This window comes from Sphaeramia orbicularis, chromosome 2, assembly GCF_902148855.1.
Source record: "Sphaeramia orbicularis chromosome 2, fSphaOr1.1, whole genome shotgun sequence".
Lineage (NCBI taxonomy): Eukaryota > Metazoa > Chordata > Actinopteri > Kurtiformes > Apogonidae > Sphaeramia > Sphaeramia orbicularis.
In genome coordinates this window covers 7172634-7197739 of record NC_043958.1, presented here as the reverse complement: position 1 = coordinate 7197739, position 25106 = coordinate 7172634, and the positions used below count along the sequence as shown (strand labels likewise).

At 36.3% G+C, this 25106-nt stretch overlaps 1 protein-coding gene across 13 annotated transcripts in view; it reads left to right on the top strand.

Annotated features, from left to right (window-relative positions):
* LOC115430752 (type I inositol 3,4-bisphosphate 4-phosphatase-like) overlaps positions 1-25106 on the top strand; it is a 79099-nt gene continuing 53993 nt past the window's right edge. For all 13 annotated transcript variants that reach the window (XM_030151038.1, XM_030151043.1, XM_030151031.1 and 10 more), the window contains exons 1-2: positions 1-112; positions 20353-20440. The gene's annotated coding sequence lies outside the window, so the exon portion shown is untranslated. The remainder of the gene's footprint in view (positions 113-20352; positions 20441-25106) is intronic.

Sequence of the window (25106 nt, the reverse complement as noted above, 5' to 3'; positions counted from 1 at the left end):
GGCAGATAGAGTCTGTCCGGTGAAACAGTGCGGCAGCTTGAGGACGCACTCTCCACAACAGTTGTCTTTTTGGCCGCAAACGGATATTTTATTACAACTCCAAGTCGAAACGGTGAGTAGGAGACATTTAAGGCCATTTTCTAATTCAGACGAAATGGTATAATGACAGGTTTGCCGGTTGAAGAGCTCGCGACTGCGGCTTTTGTCAGTGTTTACAGTGTTAGCGGCAAGTTCGGAAACGGAAACGCATTCTAATAAACAAGACAGTTAGCTGTTGTTTGTGGTTCTTAACTTATGAATTAACAAGAAAATGCAGCAAATGTGGCAGAATAAGAGCAGGGCATGGCATAAAACGACAACAAGACATGTAAACACGCTGTATACAGTGGGGTGTATAAGCCAAAGTGGAGCAGAATGGGACAATTCTCATGTGACAGGACACACTGAAATGTGTAAGCGGCTCTTTGAGTGTGACAGGAGGGTCACAGGCTGAGAAACACCGCTACTGCAAGTATTACGTAACTTAGTTGGGAAACGGTGCATTTTCCTCCCTGGGTGTGTGTGTTTGTGAGTGTAAATATGGGCTTGTCATGCTTGGACGTGTTTGTCTAATGTCAGGACAGTGATGCTGTAAATCCTCTTCCCACCATCCAAACCCAGTCATTGTGCAGTAAATGATAGATGCTCATGCTCAGTCATTGCATCTGCTGCACGCCTTCCTCTGTGTGCTGAGCACTGTGGATGTGTGCGTGTGCTGAGTCTGTGTGCGACTTTCCACGCTGTCCACACTGCAGTCTTTCTGTCTGAGGTTTTGGGTTTCGCTGTGCAGGAGTCAAGGTCAGCTGGACATCGATTTGGAAGAGCTGATGATGCTCTTTATGAGCTGGAGGGGGGCAGTCTGGGAAATGAGCATGGGCTGCCGGGAAAGTTTGTAGTCAGAGTGGGGGTTTAGTTGCAAGTTTTGTCACACTATGAGCACCACAAATACTTTTTAGCTGTACTTAAGTAGAGTCATTGGCAAAACAGATAGCACTGGTCTACAATGTTTTAGAAATGATTTGCTTCAGAGATTAAATGTGCTAAATGTTACGTATTTTAATAAGATTAATTGGAAAATAAATGACAAAAGTGCCTGTTTGCTGATGTTTTCAAGGCATATGATTAAGTGTTATTACACATATATATTGGTTTATGTATATTTATATAATAGTTTTATAAATCTTCCACTAAATAGAACCTGTAAAGTGAATGTATTCTAATGTGCAGACAGTGTTTTGAAGTAGATCTTGTAGCTCTGAGACAAATATTCCTTTTGAGTCAAACCCATTCTCTCGTTAATTCTTGAATTTCACATTTTGACCCAAGGCTGTATCTTGGAAAGTTTAGCCAACCAGCATTTCTTACTTGATTTTTCTTTATCAGTGACTCTCATGTGGTAAAATTTCATTACTTTTATTCTGGAAGCATTTTCCTTGTAGACCAGAGTAGTTTAATGCATTAGAGGGCAATTATCAAGTACATTTTTATTTTTGCAAAATTGTGTGCTTTTGTTCCAGTGAAATTTACACTGAAATATGTTTTTGAGCTGTAAACAGACTAGTTGTTTTGAAAAGCATCATTGCAGGTCATAATGGGCATGAAATCTGCATTGTGTAGGTGAATTCTCAGCTCAACTCACCACTTCCTGTTTGAAAATCTTCTGCCCTCCCACACATTTCATGATATAGTCGTTCCTTTAGTACATCTCTACACAAAAGTCAATGTTTCCATCTCTAATCAGAGATGCTCAGTTCATCTGTCCTTCAGTCAGATTCTGCCAAACTTTTCACATATAGGACTTGCAGGATGTTGCCAGTTTTGCCTTGTGAGACTGCTTTTGTTTGCATGTTATTACCAGAAATAATATATTAAAACACCATTGCCGCACAACATCACAGGCTGCAGAATTACTCTTTTTGTCTAGGAAACCTAATAGATTTAAGAGCACTTCAGGGCTTCAATTTTATGTAAGAAAGGATAGTATGTCACCAAGTAAAAGTGGCAAAAATATTCAAAATATACCATACGCTGGAATGGGTATTGGTTATTAGGAAGGCCTTTCTCAGGTGGTAAAACGAGTAAAAGAAAATAACTTCAAACCACCCAGTTTAGAGGCTTATATGGTTCATCTGTGTAAATGTCTGGTGATGCTCTGTCATAGTTATGTCCCTGAATTGCTCCCTCACATCCACACCTGGACATTCAGACACAAGCAGGGGTTTTATTAATGTATTTTATTTAGATTTTGACATTTATCATCAGAAAAAGTTAATGGAAACAGCAACATTGGAAAAAACTTCTCAAACGTTACAGTATCTAAGCTTGTTTGGGATGCTTTTTGGTATTTTCACCAAAGAGTAAATACAAAATATGGGCAGAGTTTTACCATACAGAGGAAAAACTGGGTTGACAATTTGTGGAATACTTTCAGAATAATATCCCTCAAGGTAAAAGCGCGAACACTGAATATCTCATCATCAGTAAATAGTTTGTTCAAAGATGTTGAGAAAGAAGAAAGAATATCTGTGTGCAAGAAAATAAATATTGGGTGCTCATGATCTTGGGGTCCTCAGGCAGCACTGTTCTGTGACTGGAATTGCAGAATAAGCTCATGAACATGTCCAGAAATCAGGCTGAAGCTCTGTCACACAAAGGAGAAGCCAGACACATTTATAAAACTAAGGTCTGTTAACTTAAGAGACCCACATGTGCGGCTGATGATGGAATAGTACTGGATACATGATTGATCGTATGGTGCCTGTGTCTGTTCTACTTGAGTCAAGAAAGTACCGGTAGTTTAGTTTGAGAGTTTGTAGTCACTTTGCTGGTGTATGACCCTGTGTATCCCTTCATTCAGAAGTCACTCCAGTGTTTACTTTTCTCCATCCATCACCTCTTTTCCTGTGTTGATCTTGGAAAACTCCCTTTTTCCACGTACCCTCAGGTCTTCACATAAATCACAGCGGCTCGTCGCTCTTTCTCCTCCCTGACCCAAAAAATAGACTCCGAACAAACTGCCTCTCACACAACGAAAAGCAGTAGTTTTTAGACGCTTCCATATTTGATGCCACAGCTGCAGCTTTGGCACCTGTTTCTGAGGCTTTTCCCACACACATAAAAAGAGTTGGTCAGTTTGCTTTATATACAATATATTGTACCTGAATTTTGTTTCTTTGGGCTTGAAATGTAGTCGCTTTTCCATTGGACATCTGTGCAAAACTTGACCGATATTTACTAAATGTCAAAAAAACAGAAGTGCATAATATCGTTTTTCCCATTAAATCACAAATGCAATGATTTATTTATGTGTTATCACAAGATCACACAAGAAGTTATTCCATAAACATGATGGCAAATGTAAATATGGTGTTGATTTAAAGATATATTCATTATTATTATATATTACCCCTCTATCCCGTACTAAATTAAAAAATGATTGGGTTTCCTGGTGTGTCCACACATACTGCACCATGTTTCTTTTAAAATTCTTCTTCTTCGCTTGTTGTAATATTGGTCAACATCTATTTTTTATTTTTTTTTTTTAATTCATGTGACTCTAGTTGCAGAAAAAGGTCTTTCCATTGCAGTTTTGCATGATATACCAATTACGCTACGCCCGAAAAAAACCACCTCTTGCCAGTGCAAAAACTTTTAATCGACAAATGAGAGTTTTGGCAAAATTGTCGTTTTTCCATTTTATGCAGAAGTTATGTTCGTGCAATTTGAAGGTCAATGGAAAAGTGGCTAGTGCTGCTAATGTCTTGGTTCTGATACCACAGCATACCTTCAGAGGTCTGGTGGAGTCAATATTTGGCAGGTGGTAATAATTATCTGCTCACAGAGATACTTGATCGGTTGATATCTGGTTGTTCTTTAAAATTTGGTACTAACCACTTTACATTGAGAATTCCCAGCATTCCTTAATCGGAGGTGCTCAGATCCTTATTCTTGCTCTTTTTGTCATTTCCAACTCATTAACTTTGAGGTCTACATGTTCACGTTCTGCTGAATATATCCCACCCACTGACAGGTCCTGTTGTGTTGAGGTAATCAAAATGAACACCACTTTACCTGTCAGTGGTCATAATGTTATGGCCAATCGCTGTATCTACATCACATCCTCATATATGAATGTGTGGTGACTCATCAGACTCATCAGACTCTCCCACTCAGCTCAGGAGAGTCAAGCCTCTGCCGTCGTCTTGTATAAAATCCATGTGTGCCTCCGACAGATGTTGGTTTGCCTCTGCTGCTTCACTGCCTGTTGATTCTGAGGAGATGGAGCTGAGACACATATAGATTACATAATGACGATAGACGCTCAGTGGGCAGATGATGAGCTCTGTTCATCTCTAAAGGGTCATATTCAATCAGGCAGAGAGGAACAAAATGTAGATAGAAACCTGATTAGAGAACAGTGGAAGGCTACAGCTTGCACATATTTTTATCCTCCGTTAATGTGACGGTTATTTTGGCTGACAGTTCTTTTTATTTCTATTCAGCACTTGGCATTTTGGTGTCACATGGACCTGACTTGAGTATTTAGAGAATGCTGAACCTTGTTTAAATGCTGAGAGATGTGTTTAACATTAAAGATGTGAAACAGATTTAATGAAAGCTGCAGAGACTTCGCAATTTGTTGTCAACTATTAACCCAGAAAGACCTAAACAGCCTCTGGTGACCAAAACCATCTATGTTCAATACCTGTTGAGCCAATAATCCTATCCTACTAATACGTGTAAATAATTGGTGTAACATACAGTTATTCATCTTTTCGTGGGCAGCAGATAAGACCCATTTGGACGTTCAGAGGCTCCGGAGTAAACCTGGAAACACCGTCATCTTTTACAACATTGATTCACCAGTAAAAATCATGTAGTTTGATAAATGACAGTGAATGGAGACACTTGGTTTATGCTCAGTTAATGATATATTTTCTGAAAAAGTCACTTATTCTTTAGTTTTCTGTTTTGATTTAATAACCTTTGGCTTTATTCTGAGTTTTTATGAACGTCTACATGATCAGTAAATTAACTATAAAAGAAAATACATGATTTAAGGTCAAAAATCTCAAAATAAAAAGGATAATATTGCAATAAATGGTGATAAATTGCTTAAGAAAGGTGTCATATAGAGAAAAATTAATTTCAGAACTGACACAGAAGTATCACTGGGTCTTTATGGGTTAAAGAGGCTATATGTAGTATTTTTACCTTCTAATGTTTGATTTAAAGAGCTCTAAAGTGCTGTCAAAGATGCCAGTTTATTGGACTGTAGAGATATGAACTGAATTTATTTACAGCATCAGGCCGGGGGATTAATATGACCATAAGAGGGAGTAGGGAGTCACTCTGTTGGTCTTCCATGGTGAGGAAAACTAACACCATAAGGCCTTTGACCAAAGCATCAGAAAGTGACCACATGGGATGAGGACTCATAAGAAACAACTTTTAAAGTCAAAAAAGTGATTAAATAATAGAAGCACTGTTGTTTTCACCACTGGACACAGCTAAATGAAAAGGAATGGTGTTGGTGAAATGTACAGTATGGAAAACGGAAGTGATTAATGGTTTTACTGTGGCTGTTTTCTGTCTAAAAACCGAGCTAAGCTAACTGAGCTATTATGTAAACTATCAGCTGATGCAGCATGTGAACATTATAAGATATGGTTTAGTTTTGAGTGACTAAAAATAAGTGTTTATAAGTTTTGCGTTGAAGATAAAAACTTGATTATACAATTGTACAGAAGTAATTAAGTTTTATATTTTCTTCAGTGATAGGCTAAGGCTCCGTGGAAACATATTGTTGGTATTTAAAGTTAGGAAAATCAATACTAGGCTTTACACATTTTAATTATTATTTTGCTGATTGATAAGTTTGAGTAATTTTTTAATTAACTCAGTGACAAGAGCCTGAATGTTGGGGCTGTGGAACAAACAATACTTTCAGGAACCTCATGTAGGCAAACACTTTTTCACCATTTTGTGGTATTTTCTATAACAAGCAATTAATTAGTTCATTAAAGATATAATCAACAGATTGAACAAAACTGAAAAGAATCATTAGCTGAAGCTCTAGATTTAGCAAAAAAAAGTTTCACTTAATTAGTTTTTCTAAAAAAAATACTTTATGCACGTTTTCAATAGTTTCTGTGATGCTTTTTATTTTATAAATGTAGCCTTTATTTGACCTGAATTGTAAAAGATCTAAAATGCAGTTGCGATATTATTGAACCACAGAATATTTAATTCTAGACTATATTTATGAGCATTTGATTGAAGTTCTGTGTTAAAGTTGGTGCCATTCTAAACTTGGACACCAACACTCAGTTCCAATGCAAATATCACTTTCCCAAAAGTATATCAGCCAACCCCTAGTTTAAATATGTTTTTTTTTTTTTTTTTGCATTTAATTAACAATCCAGAATCTAAAACACTTCAGTTTGCTGTCAGATACAACACAAACGAATCATCAAATCCCCATAGGCCTATGTGAGAAGCTATGACTAGTGAAGTTTGTGCATGAAAATCAACTAAAACCATGAAGATGGAAGATTAGCTTCACATTTTTTAGTTATAATACTTCCTCTCTTTTGTCATGTTATCTTGTATTTTGCATAGCTGCCCAAATATCACAAAATCCACCCTTTCTTCACTTCTTCTTCTCTTTTCTACACTATAGTACTTGTCTCATCATGGGCTAAGTTAGGGTTAGATCCCGAAAAACAAATACACACATGGAAGAGTCTGATGAATTATTGATGGTGAGCATCAGGGGAAAACGGGGGAGCGTCAAACCTAAAGCAGAGTGAAACCTTTGTGCGGGATGCCAAAGATAGGAGCACCACAAGAAGCATGACAACAAACGTGATGTGTCTCCCCGAGGCGTCAGTTCACCAGCCATCTGCACACTGCAAAGATGTTTCTGTAGCTGGATGGTAACGCTGCAAAAGTGTCACCACTGTTCATGCTGCGTACATTTAAAGCTTGTGTCTGTTTTTGCTTTCATTTCAAGGCATCTTTTTTGCACATGTATCTGTGGTGAGACCCGACAGATGCATTTAGTGACGGAGTTAGGACATAATTAAGCATAAATACTTGATTGTTGAACTGAAATGGTACGTTCAAGTATCTGAACTTGAGTGTATGTTTTCTGAGAACTTTATACTGTTACTCCCTACATTTTAACACAAATATATGTACTTTATGCTCATACATTCTCAAAAACAGGCTTGTTTAATGCATTTGAGGCGAGTTAATTTTTTTTAGACATTATATTTGTTCATTATTGCACACATTTACAACAACAACATTAGTTTCAACCTAAATATGTGATGATAGATAGATAGATAGATAGATAGATAGATAGATAGATAGATAGATAGATAGATAGATAGATAGATAGATAGATAGATAGATAGATAGATAGATAGATAGATAGATAGATAGAACAATAACATGAAAGATGTCACTAAATGAAAGTGATGTAAGAGAAGTAATGAGATGAAATGATGTAAAATGGATAAAAAAAATAAATAGGATAAAAATATAAGATAGAAGTGACAGTATTTGTAGCAAGATGACAGTGACAAAGAATGTAATGAGATGAAGCTGATGTAAAATCGTGAAGAGTAAACAATGATGTAAAATCCAAAAATGACAATTGCATTAAATGAAAATTATAAAGTACATGAAAGGAAAAAGATAGTGTAAAAATTGTAGGAAGACAGCAATGATAAAATACATAAAAAGACAAAAATTACGTAAAGTAATAATGATGAAAATCACTAAACATGCAACGAATTAGACTGAAGTGATTTTAAAGGCTCAAACAAGGATGTAACAAGATGACAATTATGCATTTTTTTATAGTAGCACTTATAATATTTGTTTTACATGTTTTTACAAATATGCATGTTTTTATAAATTTCATTATCTCAATATAAGTCTTCCTCTGAGCTATAAATGTACATGCTTTATCATGTTTTATGTTTTATTCTTTTATTTATCATGGACAATGTAGTGAAACATAGCGGACATTTTAGAATATAGAATTTCCCTGTGGCTTTTCAGCAGTGAAATACATTTACAGTATAAACAATAGTAACAACAATACAATAGTAACAACAATCTTGGCAAATATTTGTTATATACTGCCATTAAAAAATATTTAAAATTTAAAAAATGATAATCTGTTTACGTTATCTTTGACTCAAGGTCCAAAAATCAGCTTTAGACTAAAGAAACAATGATTTGACATAATGATTGATGCTGACTCATTGGAATTTTGGCCCTTCTACGTAGTCATACATACTAAAATGATGTTTACAGTACCTGCCAATAGCATCTTTTCCATCTGTTAAATGAAATCATATGCAGCTCTGGTTCAGATGACTGGATAATGAAAGCAGTGTCCCTTAAATGTGCTGTGGATGAGGTGCATAAAGAGTTAACAGTCGGAGAAGAGGAGAGCGATGCGATGGGGAGGAAGAGGAGGTGATGCTGACGCTGGGCCGAGCTGCAGTCCTCAGCCTCGTGACGGCGTCTGCAGCGTGAGTTTGTTTACATCCAGTGGCAGCAGACTGAAGTGAAGCGAACCGGAGTTAACGGAGCCCAGCGCTCGTCCTCGGGTATGTGCGGAGACTCACACCGCCGTCTGTTTGACTCAACATTAACGTCATGTAAATACAGCACAGCCCTTGTGTGCTGTAGAACGATGCTGGAGGTGTGTTTAGGGGTCTCGGGGAAAATGCACAATCATGCTGGATGCTAATAGGGGTTTTCACAGAAGGATGAAGGATGCTTTTACTACCACCCTCCCTGCTGTAATAATGTTTTACAATGTAGAGTGAATGAACTGCTGTGGCTTTAACGCAAACTATTGTCACCGGTTCTCTTTAAGTGTCAGTTTTGGAATTGCTTTGATTGATTTGATGACTGTCTCTGAATCTGATCCAGGCGTGCAGCTCATATGTCGGCTCTTTTGTATGACAGGTTCACTGCTGATCTCTAACTTGGGCAATTCGTACAGTTTTGCTGATTCCAGTGAAATGATCCATTCAGCTGATCTGTTCAGTTCTTTGTCATTTCACTGTTTGACTCCTGGTCAGTTTTCTCTTTGGAAAAATAGTGTTTCTTCTACTTAAAGAGTTTGTTTACCTGAATTTCTGTGCTCATCTCTCCCTGGGTTTGAGGCTGAGGCTCAAAGGGAGAACAGGCGGCCCATAATATAGAGGGGAGGTGGTTTGATTCCCTGTTTCTGCCCTTGGGCAAGACACTGAAGATGCTGAAACCCCCAAAAAGTCACATTAGTCAGTGAATGTGTCTGGAAATGGTTGAATATGACACTTTATAAAATAATTTTGGTGGAGTGCTGTAAAATGATGTTTGAACAGTTAAATGATTGAAAAAAGTCTCTTAAAAGTTCTATTGACGTTTTCATTAAATAGTCAAAAATACCAGTAGTTGTTAAATTTCTGTTTAAGTTCTCATTTGCTCAGATCGTCATTCATCCTTCATAGTTTCTTGACGTTCAGCTGGGCTGGTTTTGTTCTTCAAAATGTTTTCAAGAGACTTCATCACTTCTATTTGCTAAGAGTGAAAAGCAAACTTATACACCTGTTACTTTTTTGTTGGGAATTTAAAAAAGTAATTTCCAAAGTTTCTAAATTCACACAAATGTGATACTGTTCCATCAAATCCTACACTGCCTCTACCTCTAGACAAAGCTTTAATAGGAGGAAGTTTCATGGAAAGTACAGTTTCCTGACAAGTGTAGCAGCATTTGTAATCTCAGTTGCCGTGTTACAATGATGTGGTGGCACAAGAAGTTTTTAGCGCAGGAGAAGGAACCCGAATCATGAGCATTTTAAAGTTCTAAAACAGCTGATGGCCCCTGGGGTTGGCTCCAAAAAGCCCTGGGTCCCATTGACTTAGATTGAACTAATCGCAAAAAAGTAGGATTTTTCCAGGAGTCATTCTGTTCTCATTTGTTTATTTTGACTCTCAGATAACAGACTGGTCCATCTTTAAATTATTGCTCCATTAATCAAATCTCAGGTCAAATATAAAACTTTGATGTCTGCCATGTTGGCTTTGATTGGCAGGTCTGGATGACAGCTCCCTCACCTGCCATGTCTCACTTTTGGAACTTGTGTTAATTTGGTAAAACACATTTTTTCCTGACAGACAGCTCCCCTTTAGCTGTTGTTAATAGGTTCCACTAACAACACTGTCACACAGTGCATGATGACATTTACCGTGTTTAGAATTAGCTGACCTCTGACCTCTCAGGCTCCCACAGATCTGCCACTTTTCTCCAAATATGGTCATGTCTGGCTCCAAAAAGCCAACATGGCTATCACTAAATTGGCCAAAATCAGATTCAGAAACTGATGGGGGACATCACTGTTCCTTCATTTAAGAATTATAGTGTTTTTTACCAACAAAATAGTAGATTTTTTGGTGTAGAAAGGAAGCTACCTGTAGGGTTTATCATCTAAATGTCTTTTTCTTCAAGACTTAGATATATAGAAACTCAGTAACTTTAACATGCATTCCTTGATTTTGCGTACTCAATGGATGATTTGTTACATAAAGTAACAGTAAAACCATAATGTTTTTACAAGTTTCTTCAGTTATATAATAATTAGAACGACAACTAGAAGTAGGTAGCTTTTAAAGGTTGACTCAGTGTGATTCATATGATCAGGATAGTACCACCTCTGCCTTGTTTGAGCCTGGAAACCCCTATTACTACTTAATGTCTTTGTCCAGTTTGTTTATATAATTCATTAGTTAAGTTTAGCTCTTACTTAAGAAGTGATTTGAAATCAAAATAAGAAAACAGTGACATAGAGCACATTTTATCAAAGTAACTTTGACCACTTGACTATTTTTGATAAATTCTAAGGATTTTGAAAATGAAAAAAATGGTCAAAATCTGTGAATTGCATTCACTTCTCACATTAGAATGAATGGGACAGAATCTCCTTTTTTAGTCATAAACGGTCTTTTTATTAGCAGGAGGATTCATCAAAATACATTTATATAGGTGGACAGAATCAATTATCACTATTATACAGTGTATATATATATATATATATATATATATATATATATATATATATATATATATATATATATATATATATATGTATATATATATATATATATATATGTATGTATGTATATATATATATGTATATATATATATATATATATATATATGTATGTATATATATATGTATATATATATATATGTATATATATATATATATATATATATATATATATATATATGTATATATATATATATATATATATATATATATATATATGTATATATAAATAAGTTGTGTTTAGGTCAACTAATTGTGATATGGTACATGGTTTAAAGGGGTCATATTTTGCTAAACTCACTTTGATTAGCTAGTCTTTGGTTCATTTATTTGTGTATTTGGACCCTAATAGTTCATAAAGTTTGAATTTGAACCCTCCAGGTGCTGCAAAGCTATCTTTATATTCATTGTGGCAAAAATCGAGTGGATTTCTGCAGTTCGTTTCAATTCCTGCTTAATTTGTTACGTCACAACATTTGCACATATAAGGTCAAGACTTCCGACAAACATTTCTCAGAGTACGACATAATTGTTTATCAGCAGCAACGGTTGTAGTAAAAACTGAAAATATGTCCAAGCTTCGGGCCGATTACCTAAAATGTTCAGTTGTTGGTTGTATTAACGAACAGAAGTGGCTGAACGGGACAGAAGGCACGGTCAGCAGCCTGGAGGGGTTGGAGCATGAAGTGGCTCATTTGCATTTAAAGGGCCACACCTTTCTGGTGTCATTACTCAGAAATAGGGTTGAAGATGGACCTGTGGAGTTGAATTAATGAAGAATTCAGACCCAAGTATAGCATTTACAATTTATGTAGACCACAGGGAAATGTTTTAAAATGCATAATTCCATTTAAAAAAGCAAAATATCACTCATTTAAAACTGTTAAATAATACCTGTACAGCTGTGTGATTAGCTCTGAGTGGGTTGTAGTTCAACACATTTGTGCTGCATATTGCCTGTTGTTTTTCATCAAACATAAACAGTTGTTTCTCATTCCCTTTGTCAGACATGAAGTCCCAGAAAACACAGCCCTCGAGCAATCACGCAATCAAGTCTCAGACACAAAGAGATACAGCTCATCACTTCACATTTACTGGCATCAAAGTTGGAGAGGAGACAACACAACTTTAACTGATTGCAGTTCTCACAGTTCTCGCTCACGTTGTTTTTCTTCTGTTTTTGTAGCGTGAAGGGCCCTTATGCAATTTGTGTCCAGGTCTGATCAGAAAATACCAATAGTTCTGATGGTCTGGTTAGTTTGGGGCTGGTTCTCCATTTCCATCCCTACCCCTCACCCTTAACCTTCATGTTTTAATTGCAGAGGTGAACAATGCTTGGTGTTCTTTCACTGCAACACTGAGGATTAGAAACGTTTACAGAGTGAGGACTTTATGTTTAGCTTGTCAGCAAAAGCACAAAAACCTGTCACACTGACTGCTCAGTTTGTTCAGACAGGCAGATAAATGTGTACGGAGCTTTTTTTGGACATAAGTTGTGTCACAATATGCTTAGTCACAATCCATTAGTTGCAGTGTGAACTTTTTTCAGTTTTGAAATGTATGTATAGACATGGATGGATACAGAAAAAGTAGATGGGTTTCTCTGGGCGCTTTTCCATTGACCCTCAAATTGCGCATAAAAATTTGCCTAATGGAAAAACAACACTTTCGCCAAAAACTCTTGTTTTTCGATGAAAAGTTTTTGTGCTTGCAAGAGGTGGTTTTTCGGGCGTAGTGAAATTGGTATATCTTGCAAAACTGCAATGGAAAGACCTTGTGTCACGTGAACAAAAAAATGGATGTGGATGGACGTTACAACAAGAGAAGAAGAGTTACTTTTCAGAGGGAATATACAGGTGGTGTGAGTAAAAATAATAAATAATAGTGCTGTCAGAAGATTCCTTTTCAGGCAACGTTAATTTTAAGTGGCCTGTTTGTGTAATTGTGGTATATGTTTTGCTGTAAGTAGTATTGGGGTTTAGTTTATGTTGATGAGTTGGTGTAATATGATGTTTTGCCACTTCCATTTTCTGAAGTTTGACTTACAGAGTTTGGTTCACAACAAAACTGTTGAAATAGTGTGAAGATGGTACTAATTTATTGTAGAAGTCCTGTGAATGCCTGCATACAAAAATCTTAATGGGTTTGTTTACTTCACCTAGATATTTTTGAAATATTGTAATATTTCAGTCCAAAATGACACAAAATAGCTATCACTCACAGCCTAAACCTTTATTTATTTATTATTGTTTACCTTTATTTAACCATGAAGTCCCACTGAGATTACAAATCTCTTTTGCAAGGGAGACCTGGCCAAGGTAGCAGCCATACAAAGTAAGAAAAAAAAAAACAAAACCTTAATTTTGTTGTAATTGCCTGTCTTTAGCCTTTTGCCTGGTTACCTTGGTTATACATGGACTTCTCAGACAGCTCATTTTAGTTTTAGAAGCAGATTGTTTCCTCCATACTGCTGCCGGCTGTGCTGCTGATGCTCCAGTTTCATTGTTGACATGTGTGTTACAATAGGAATGACAAGATCACGTGCAGTCATTTGTCCAGTAAATTTGATCATAACGCACATGTGTTTGTTTACACAGGGACACGTGTGCACTGCTGAGAAATCTTGTTTTTTCACAAATCTGTGTAGTGAGAAGGGCCCTGCAGCCTTCTGATGTTTAACATGATGCTGACAAATGAGGCAGACAAATGTGTGTCCTGGCAAACGGAGGCTTTTTGCCACAGATGGCTGCACAGACTGTCAAAGCAGGAACAGAACTGCTCACACTGGATACATGAGACTGGCACATACTTAGAATATTTAATTTAGGAGTTAGACCAGCAGAGAAAGACATTCGCAATTTAAAAAAAAAAAAAAATTTTATGAGTAGTCGTCCCATTTTTCTCTGATCACAGCTTCTTTATTATGATTATTAGTTTGATTTCTTTGTTATTTCTGCTTTTAAGATTCAAGATTCAAAGCGTTTATTGTCATGTGTACAGTAAAGAAACAGGTTTCCCTGTACAATGAAAATCTTACTTTGCCGTCCACACTGAATGCTACAAGAGTTTAAGATAATTATAAAACAAATTAGAATAGAATAATTTAACTCGCAAGTTACTAAACCAAAAGTGGCATTTAAAAATAGCATGTAGGAAAAGAAGAGCATAAAAATATAAAGAGAAAAAATGGTTTATTAGGAAGAAATATTTGAATACAAGTCCTTGGAATACACACATTTTTGCTATTTGTTAGTAATTTATAGAGGATGTGAATAATAGGCCTATGTGTAAATTATTAATGGGAATCATGAGTGACTTTAATACAATAACATCTGAAGCTGATAATACAACTGTTTCAATCACAAGCTATTTTGCTATTTTTTAAGTCAATATTCCCTGATTCCACCTTCTTTAATATGAATATTTTGTGATATGAGTGACCAAATGCGACATTTCAGGAAGCTGGACTTTGGGAAACAATGATCGGCTCAATTTTTTTACATTTATAATACTCTAAATAATAGACAAACCTACAAGAAAACAAGAAAAGAATCAATCAATCAACATGCGGCTGATGTAGATCTGGATTTGGTCAGAGGCAGCTCACTACTTCTAATGTTCGCTAATGTTAATGCTAGGTGCTCTGTGTGCATTATGGGTAAAATGCAGAGACTGAATTTCCCTACAGGGAAAATAAACTTAAAATTTAGCCTTTAATTAAGCTATAGGAGATTTCTTTGTTGGACTGAGATCCCGCTGTCCTTTATTAGTCCGCTTTTCATTGTTACAAATGAACATCCAACAAATCGTGCATTCGTGGAGACGCTCTGACCCGGTCATCACCATGACAATTTGGCTCCTGTCAATGTCATTCCGTTCTTTATGTTCCTCATTTTGCTGCTTCCAACAAATCAGCTTAAAGGACTAAATGTTCTCTTGCAGCTTAATATATCCAACCTATTGATAATAATACAATGAATAATAAAACATGACAAGATGATTCCGCATTATACAGTACAATATGACAGAGTCCACATATTGATGATTTGTTCCACTCCTAATATTTCCAAATTAAGCGAATTAATTTATAAATGGAAAAAGATAATGGTCAGCTGCAGCCGTGTTTGTTCAACGCAGTTCGTCTATGAATTAGAAATGAAGCCCTTCTAGAGTAAAATGTTCCTTCAACCCCTTTGTTCATTATGAGGAATTGTTTTTTGGTGTCCCAGTGTTAATATTCCGCTCAGAGGCCTGCCTTTCTGTCCTGTTCTTACTGTCCTTCAGACCAGACTGTGACTTCACTGAGGTGACTCACTGGTGCATTCATACTTCTTTATTTTTTTATTTTTTGGTTCCTGATTGTGATGATTCACTGGCCGACATCTCCTCAGATCTGATAAGGTTACACAGCTCTGCCCACGTGTTGTTTTTTGGTGCACTTTAACAAACAATAATTTACATTCTGTGTAGCTATGAACTCTTGTCTCTTTACATGTTGTCACTGATGACTTCCTTCATGTCAAGTCTCAGAGCAGTCGAGAAACTGCACCGTCTGCCTATTCCTGCTTTTAACTCCACTCCTAAAACACTTCAGATGCTTTTTGTGTGATCCACTATGATGGAAGTCATTGGACAATCTGTTATCCGTGCCCCAAAATACTGCACATTCATTCAGGCATTCGCTTTTACTGAATATTTAGTGTAAAGCCAGTGACGGGAAGTGATGATTACTTGAGTGCTTTTGATAGTAACTTTTGACGTCTACTTTTTTATGGTGCAGAAACTGAAACAAATGTACATGTGACTTTGGCTTCGGGTTGTGGTTTAACAGCAGCAGGGGTTTAAAAATGTAAAAAAAAAAAAAAGTGTTAGCAAGAACAAAACCATGAAACTTGATACATAAAACATTATACCTTGATTTTTTTTCCACATTGGTTTTGTTCTAAATCATGGCAGGATGGGTCACAAAGCAGATCGATGGTTAACTACAGGCTCATGTTTGTTAGTTTGACCAGTTAAAATGTGAAGAAATCTCCATTATAGTTATACCCAAGTCAGTCGCATCAAAAACTTCATTATCGTCCCTGTTGGGTGGAAAATTTTAAGTCCATTTTTGGTCTTTTTTTTTTGTCATAAAATGATTGTATTAGTCTTCATGTAGTCTGATGATTTTAGAAAGATTTAACAAATCAAAGTATTGAAAAAGGCTTGCGACTACATCTCTTAACTCCTTTCATTTATTTAGAATATAAATCGTTCTGCCAATTTCCTGAAAAATAACCGTTTTAGACTTAAGAGGTTTTCGCCCGACAGTGGCAATATTCAAAATTTCCATGGACTTTTTTTTTTAATTTGTCTTTTTGACATTTACTATTATATACATAGACTCTAAATTAGAAGTTCAGAGCAGTCACTTTTAGATGACCAGTATGAAAACGCAGTATGAAACAGGAAAAAGACAATATCATCCATCCATCAGTTTATGTTCTGCTGTTTATCTGGATGTGGATCTGGATGGTGTTTATTTCAGTGGCCTGAGGACTGCTACATAAACTCATGAAAAAGAAATTGTCATTAGTGGAATGCACAGTCTTTGACTTATCACCCCACAGCAAGGGGTATTATTTTTGGTTTGGTGTGTTTCCTTGTTTGTTCCTTTGTTTGCAAAACTATTGGTTGAATTCGTACCAAATTGGGTTTATAGTTGCCAGTGACCCAGAATAGATGTCATTGCATTTTTAGAAAAGTAGATCAAAGTTCAAATTTGTTATGAATTTTTAAAATCTTTTTTTCCCTTATATTTTTTTTTCCATCCAAATTTGTCTATGCTGTTTATTTCTATGCTGATGTCAGCACATGTCTATGATGTCATTATAGACACGATGACATCAACTGGATCGATGTCAAAATAAGCTACAATACGTGTGAGGGGTGGGGTTTGTTGTGCCTGGCACCACTAGTTAAATCAGTATTTACAGAAGTTTGTGTAAATACCGAAATGCATTAATGAATAAATCTTGCTCAACATCTGAACATAAAACTCAACAAATGTAAAACGGAATCAAACCACTGATAAAAAAAAAAAAAAATCAAGGCAATTCTGAGTCCAGTTTAATTTGTATTTAGCTTTTCCCCGTCAATGACAAGGATAATGAAGTCTAATAGTACCGCTCAGCCTCTATCGGAGCCAAGTTTGCCATTACTGATGAGTGAGTGAATGTCCTGTCAGTGCCAATTAATTGGCCAAAATGGCTGCTGCGTCTCTACCCTGGCTACCATTGTTAAAAGGCTATTGTTTATTTTGGTTTCCAGAGTTCTTGGTTGGCTGTGTTGACTGACTCACACATATTGGACACATCAGACAGAGTCTTTTAAGAACTTCCTGAAACAACAGAAGGAAGTGTCGTTAAGTTGAACAAGAAGCAGGTCACATCCACACGCAACAAACAAGGCTTGGAGTCCACTGACGAAAAGTCAGTTCTTGTGCAACTAATTACATCTTGCCAAATAAATGTCACAACCTCGGCTGTACACTGTCTGCAATTTTATGTGGGATACTAAAATATACATGTCACTGTCGAAAGTTTACATTTGTTATTGAAATATGTAAAAATGCAATAATTCATATGTGTTTAAGGAAACATGTTTATTGCATAGAATTCAAACACTTATTAAAAGCAGATCATTTTAGAACTTCATAACAATTCCATCTAAAGTGAACTGAATAAAAGTGAATATACCTGCTACTTTCGACAGATTTGATCCTATACCACAGAGATTCATAGTTTTATCTACTTTAACCATTTATAGGCCACTCATAGAAATACTCTGAAATTCAAAATTTCAACCTTAGCATGTTATTAGAGGACATAACAAGACTAAATCAAGGTTAATGAAGTTACCATATTTTATTCCTTACCTGTAAGTGGCAAAAAAAAAAATAGAAGAATTCTGTATAAAAAATACAAGAAAAACACATGTGAGGTGAAAGGAACATGCATTTTAGAACATCATATCAACATAAGGGCTGATCCAGGCACCTGTCAACATCCACATTATCCCTTTGAACATCATTCCTTACATTAGTACCATTACTTCATGGTACCTAACAAAGCCGGTACACTCACTGTTCATGCAGAGGTGGACCTTACAGACCCTGTAGACCACATTGGACCTGAGATTGTTGACTCACTGTCCTCACTGTAGGCTAAATGTTGCCGTCACTGTTTTGTAATGCATGTGGAAATGACCAAAAATAGTTACTTGCTCAATAAAGGATTTATAAACTTTTCAACAAAACAGTGAATGACAGTGAAATTTGGCTTAAGAGTGGTTCACAGTGTATTTTGGAATTAGCTTGCACCATACACCTCAGGAGAACCTTCACATAAAATCTTCTCTCCAGTCTCAAACATACACGGTGCATTATTCAGGTTCCTGCAGCTGATGGAGCAGGTACCACCTCAAATAACCTCATGGAGATAAAAACAAAAATTTGCTGCAGCAAAGTATAAATGAGGAAATAATCGAGGAGACGTTCTTGCCAGAACTGAAAGTGAGATGTTTACCTGATTTAACCCATAGAGACCCAGTGCTACTTTTGTGGTAGTGTGCAAATACTTTTTTTCTCTTACTTTAACCTTTCTTAAGTGATATATCACCATTTATTATGATATTATTGTCTGTATTTAGCCTTTTTTTCCCAGTGAAAATCAGATATTTTCCTGTATTTAATTCACTGATCATGTACATGTTCATAAAAGCTCAAGTTATAGTTGAGAGTAATTACATCAATCAGCGAAGATATCAATTAAGTGAATGTAAACCAAGTGTCTCCATCCACTGTCATTGATCCAACTCCATGGGTTTTACTGGTGAATCACTGTTGTAGAAGATGATCATGTTTCCATGGTAACTACAGAGCCTCTGAATGTTCAAATGGGTCATATCTGATGACCATGAAAAGATGACGAACTGCATTTTACTCTAATTATTTACATGTATTGATAGGATTAGTGGATCAACAGGTATTAAATATTTTAGATCAGTGGATTGTTTTGGCCGACAGTGGCTGTTTGGATATTTATGGGTTAATATCTGTGTAGAGTAATATGGTAGCTAACGTTAGCTTCATTAGCTTGAAGGGTGACATTATTCACTGTTGCTTGGTAACACTGGCACCACCTCTCTTAAAGGTTGTTGTGTTTGTCACTAAATATAATTGATTTTCACTTAAAATTGTCAAACATGAGCCACAGAGAATCAATATTGGATCTGAAAACTCAACACAATAGGTATTTGACATTAGAATCAGCACCTCATCAGTTGTCAGGAGGACAAATCAGGCTAAATTAGAGGTTATTTATTTCATAAATACCAAACTAGAAACTTAGATACAATGTCAACCGGAAGCATTGTAACCTCTTTAAAGTTCCAACCATGTTTTGATATTAAAGCATAACCAAGTAATGGCTCATATTAGTGTTTAGGTTTGATCATTTGGAAATGTGTTGAAAAATTATTTTGCTATGTTGGTATTACATAACAATTTTGCACACAGTTTAACATGGTTTCATACAATAATTTGTGCAGAAGAAGTAGTGGCAAAAACATCCAAGCAGACAATTACAATAACTTCTAATATAATAACATGCAAAAGGTTATATCAAGTAGAAACTATACATTTTATCATGAGTCATTGTTTTCAGATGTTCGATTTAAACATGGGACTATACCTCTGATAATTAAATAAAAATGTTGGCGTTTGGAAAAGACACCGCTGAAAGTGGGAGTAGATGCTCAGTATAGCTCTGTGTGTGTGTGTGTGTGTGTGTGTGTGTGTGTGTCCGTGTGTGTGGTGTAAGGTTGTGGGCGCTGCTCATTTTCATGTGAAAGGGCTACAGCTGCTCCGTCCCTCTAAAGAAATTATTCATGCTTTATTCTAATGTGATCCCAGAGGGTACACTCAAACACACACACACACACACACACTGTCTTTATTATTGTTCCAGTCTGACGACATGGGCGCAAATCTGTTAGTGACAGAACAGCTCGGACATTTTTTTTATTTTTATTTTTCCACGTGTAATGAGTCAAACACTGTTGTCTTGTGACATATTGCAACACACTGAATTCATACATACTGTACATAAACATTCTGACTAATTTATAGTCCTTTGTCACGTCTTTTTAGGTTGTGAACTCCTGCTGCCCCGGACATCGGAGGTCTTGGTAACTGTTCCAGGGTCAGCCTTATTTCACCTTCATCCCAGTAAAAGACAGTGAGTAGTTATTCAGCAACAACACCTCACAATCCCCATCATGTCACAATCCAAGAGCTGAAGACGCTTTGCATTCCATGTAACCCACACAACCTGATAGACACACCTCATATTACAAATTGACTTCCTTCGTCTGTAAAAGTAACAACTCTACATTCATCAAGTTTCTTCTGTCAGTTTCTGTCCATTATGCAACAAAATAGAGAGTAGAATTGTACGGAAGCCCGTTTCTGACACTGTGATTGCAAAAAGAACATCCTGTAAAGTAAGTGTCTAATTATTTTTAGACACTAAGTCAATCTTTTGGCATGGTATTTCTTTATTTTGAGAAAGTCTGTCATTGTTTTGAGTAAATCTCTCATTACTTGAGCACAATTCTTATTATTTTGAAACACTAAGTTAAAATTGTGAGATGCTGTGTCATTATATTGTCATCAGTTTCTCATCATTTTGACTTCCAGGGTCTGTTCCCATAGACCTACCCTCATCAGATTTTTTTCCCACACTCCTACAGCTACAGTATTACTACTTGTTTTGCTAATTCCCAGAGGCTTTTCTGGATTTTCAGATGGCTCAGGTGCAGTGTGGCTTCTCGTAAATTTATGGAAGCTACATGGTTGTGGACTCAATTTATGTTTTTTAATTAAAAAGTATGTAATTAAGCTTCATTTTGGTCCACAGGTCTACTGGGAATAGTCATTTTGCTTAGTTTTGAAGCTTGTCTCATCGATTTTACATGAAAAGTGGAACTCTAAAATAGCTTGTGTGCTGCACCTAAACCATATTTTCAGTTTTGCCAGATGTATGTAAATATTGTGCTTTTTTCAGTTTCAAGTAAAGCACAAGATTGAAGTGAATAAAGCAGTGAAAATGATGTTTATTAAGCACTGAGTACCTTCTTCAAGTATCTCACCTTGGATCTGATGTTGACACATTCAGACATCTCCCCTATGTAATTATGTAAAAAATAGCTGTTTAGCATTTTATAGTTAGATACAAACACATTAAGTCCACATAAGATGTAAGAGGAAGATAGCATTTATAATGAAGGGTATGAGCTTAACAGTAAAGGTAGTGAAATCTTTGAAAATAGTCTTCATAGGGTTAAAATTCATCATGTAGAAAACCAAGAAAGCTGATTTTAATTCCAACCGTGTACAGTTTATCTGAACTTTGCAAGACCTCTGATAACTTCTCAGTTCTAAAAATTACATCTTAAGTGTAAAAATGAGTTATAACTTTATGATGCAACAAACTTAGGCAAGAACAGTAAAATCTTATGTCACTGAAGGTTGCTCTGAAGTGATCTGTAAACCTGACCGGTAGACAGGACAGAGGAGGCCGACAGATGGTGTACGGTCTCATCACATATCATACTGACCCCAGCACTTCTAGTGATTTGCTGAAATGAACACACTCTCGTAGTATTCCTACAGGGTTTGGCCTCGTCAAATTCAGTTTAGAGGCCTGTGGCTGAACTATCCAGAGGCATTAAGGTTACTGGATTTCAGCCCTAATCCCTTTAAGCTACTACTCTTTGTGTGTAATTCAGCGTAGATTTATTATGACGAGGCAGTGTAATGGAAACTTGCCTCTTCACCGGCATATGGTTTGTGTTTGAGCTCTTATCTGATTACTACCAGACTACTTATAGCCAATGAAAGCCTCCGTTTGAACAGAAGCAAGTTTGTTTAAAAGAAGATGTTTATGAAATGCCAACCTGACTTTCAACAAGTTCGATCAACCCTAGGAGAATTAGCCTTTCTTTTTATTTAGGTCTTGTGTTTAATCACACACAAACCCTGTAGAAACTTGTTTTCTTTAGTGCCTGAGGTGGTTCTGTTGTATCTACACTAGTTCTTCTTCCAAATGAATCCCATATTTATAATATCCCATGTACATAAAAAAAACGGCCTAGTTCCTGAAAAGGTTACAGGAACTGCAAAAAGTCCTTACAGTGTGAAAGGGGCTAATAGTCCCAATTAAGCCCCTGACTGAGGTTGAACCCAGAGGTACCTAATAGGCACAAGTATCAGGTCCATTAAAATACAAAAACTCCTCTTGACAGGGTGCTTGAACAGATCTTGAAAGTCTTAAAAAGTGTGGAATTTTGAAACGCTATTTTCCAGACCTTGAAAATTCTGCAATTTTGTGTGAAAGTGTTAATAAAGTCTGAAAAAAAGTTTCTATCATCGTCAAATTTTAGAGTATGTTTGTAAGATAAATACATGAGGAAAGCATCTAAAAAACTTGATATGATTTCACTAACCAGTCAGTGCTGCTATGATTGTAGTGAAACTTGTTTGTGTGATATCCATGCAGTTTTGTGATTTTCATGTTTTGAAAACATTTCTGTCAGTTAAACATAATTTACTGTGAATTAGGCATTCATTCATTCATACATTTATTAAAATTAACTTTGCTACTATAGACAACAGGTACAGTCTCAAAAAGTAGGCACGCAAGTATAAAAGTACATAAAGTCAAGGTCTGGGGGGGGAAAAATAGCAGTTTGAAAAGGTCTGGAATTTTTATTTGGATGATGAGTCAGCACCCTGTCTTGAGCCCAATACAAACTCTGCCAGTTTGGTTTATATGCAGTGTTTTCCACTTTTTTCCATGTTCTGCTGATTTGTCCAGAGAGTAGTGAAGAACTCTTCCTAAAGACTCAAGTGACTCCAAATTTGGTCTGAGTTATTGGAAGTTATCAAAGTGGTGATTGTATCATTGAATGGTGTTGACATAGTGACGCAACAGGTTTTTAATGTTTCATCAGAAGTGCTTAGTGCTGCACCACAGAATTTCAAATCTAAGCCAAAAATTTAAAACAACAAAGGTACTGATGAACAAGACAACTCCTCTGACCCAACAGAACAAGATTGTTGATATAGGAAGTAATATTTAAGTCCTTTGTACAGCCTCACAAAGGAGGCCAGACCTGGAGGCGTCTACCTGCAGGTAATAAATCCACTCAAATGGAGCTGAGCCTTAAGTTTGCAGAGGCATTTGACATTAAGAATGCATATTTGTTTATCCTGAGAACCTGACAGACATGTGGTAGAGAAACCAATCAAGAATGCGTAAAATGCGTCAATGAAAGAACCCACTTTAGAAAAACATGTCATACCGTGTTAGAGAGAATGTGACCTGATAAACACACTCTCACACAAAAAACGTGTGGTGTGATGCTTGTCGTCAGTGTGTGAAAGGCCTCTTGGCAAAGTGGTTGGGATAAAATTGGGTTTGACCATGTATGGTCAGCTGGATTCACGGTCCTGCACTCTGTGCCTCTTTCTCTTTCCAGTCTGTCATTCTGCTCAAGAGTGAAACTATATATTCAACATGCACTATGGCAAGAACAGCACAGACTTCTGTAAGGACCCCAGGATTGGAAATGTATGGAATTAGTTCATTTAAATTACTTTGTGTTATAATATTGGAGGGAATTGGCCAAGTCAAGATTAGAGATATTTCTTTCTGAACAAATACTCCTTTAGCTATTCGTTTGTCTACATTAATTGGAATTATCTTTCCCCAGTCATTACCTAACAGTGATGCATTTGTCCATTCATCTCATCAGACCTTCATATTAGAACGTTTGTCCAATGGATGGTTGGTTGATTGGTCAGTCAGTCCTGTCAACACCTTGTCTGATTTTCTTAGATTTAGACGTAAAGGTTCACTTGGACTCAAGGATAAACTTAAAAGATCAGTGTCCCTGTGAACTTATGAACATCTATTGTTAAGAAAAGTTATATTTTTTGTGATTCTTCATTAGCAGAATGGTTGGTCCATCTAAAGGCCTTTACAAATTGAGGGCATGATGAAGAAAACATGAAAATATGAAATGTTTGTGGGCGAATATTTTGCATTCTAACTATTCACACCAGTGGCGATGTCAGTTTGCGACACTTGTTCTATAAAAGATTTGATGTATTTGCATCGGGCTATTGGACAGAAATAGTAATGGATTCAACATCAGCTTAAGGCTCATCTGCAGCTTGTGTCTTCAGTCTTCAGTCTTTATTTCATATGATGTTCATATTACACAAACTCCTCATTATCCTGACAGTCTAGTTTTTTGTCGATGCCCCACATTTTGTCTTTCACTTGATTATCTTTATCATTTTTGTCTTTTAAAATTAACAGGTTTACTTCCATCAATGTTGTCACATGACATCCAGTTCATAAAAATTGATTGGTTGATGCCGTCATTTGTGCTGCGAAAACTCGGAAAAATCGACATTTAGAAAATATAAAGCAAATATTTGTAATCTGGGTGAAAGCACTCATCATATAAACGGCTTAAAAAATACTAACCCATGAATTACGAAAACAAATGCGTCCAGTGCGTAGAGGCCTTTATGCCAACAAAACGTACATCATGTGAAAATTAACACTGTTCAGGCAATAAAATAACAATACACCTCAATTCACATTTGAGGAAATAAGCTAACATTTTCAATCCTTTTTGTCTGATTTGGAAACATTTATACATTTGCTTTGTGCATTTTCGTTTGCTTTCCTGTCAGAATAAGGAATTTCTTGGTCAAGTCCGTCAGCTGTGTTTCTTTTTAGCAGAAGTCAACCCAAACAAGAGGGCACAGCTTCGGCTACAGGCTTGTATGTTAGCATACTTGTGTGAAGCATGTTTGGGGTCTCAGCC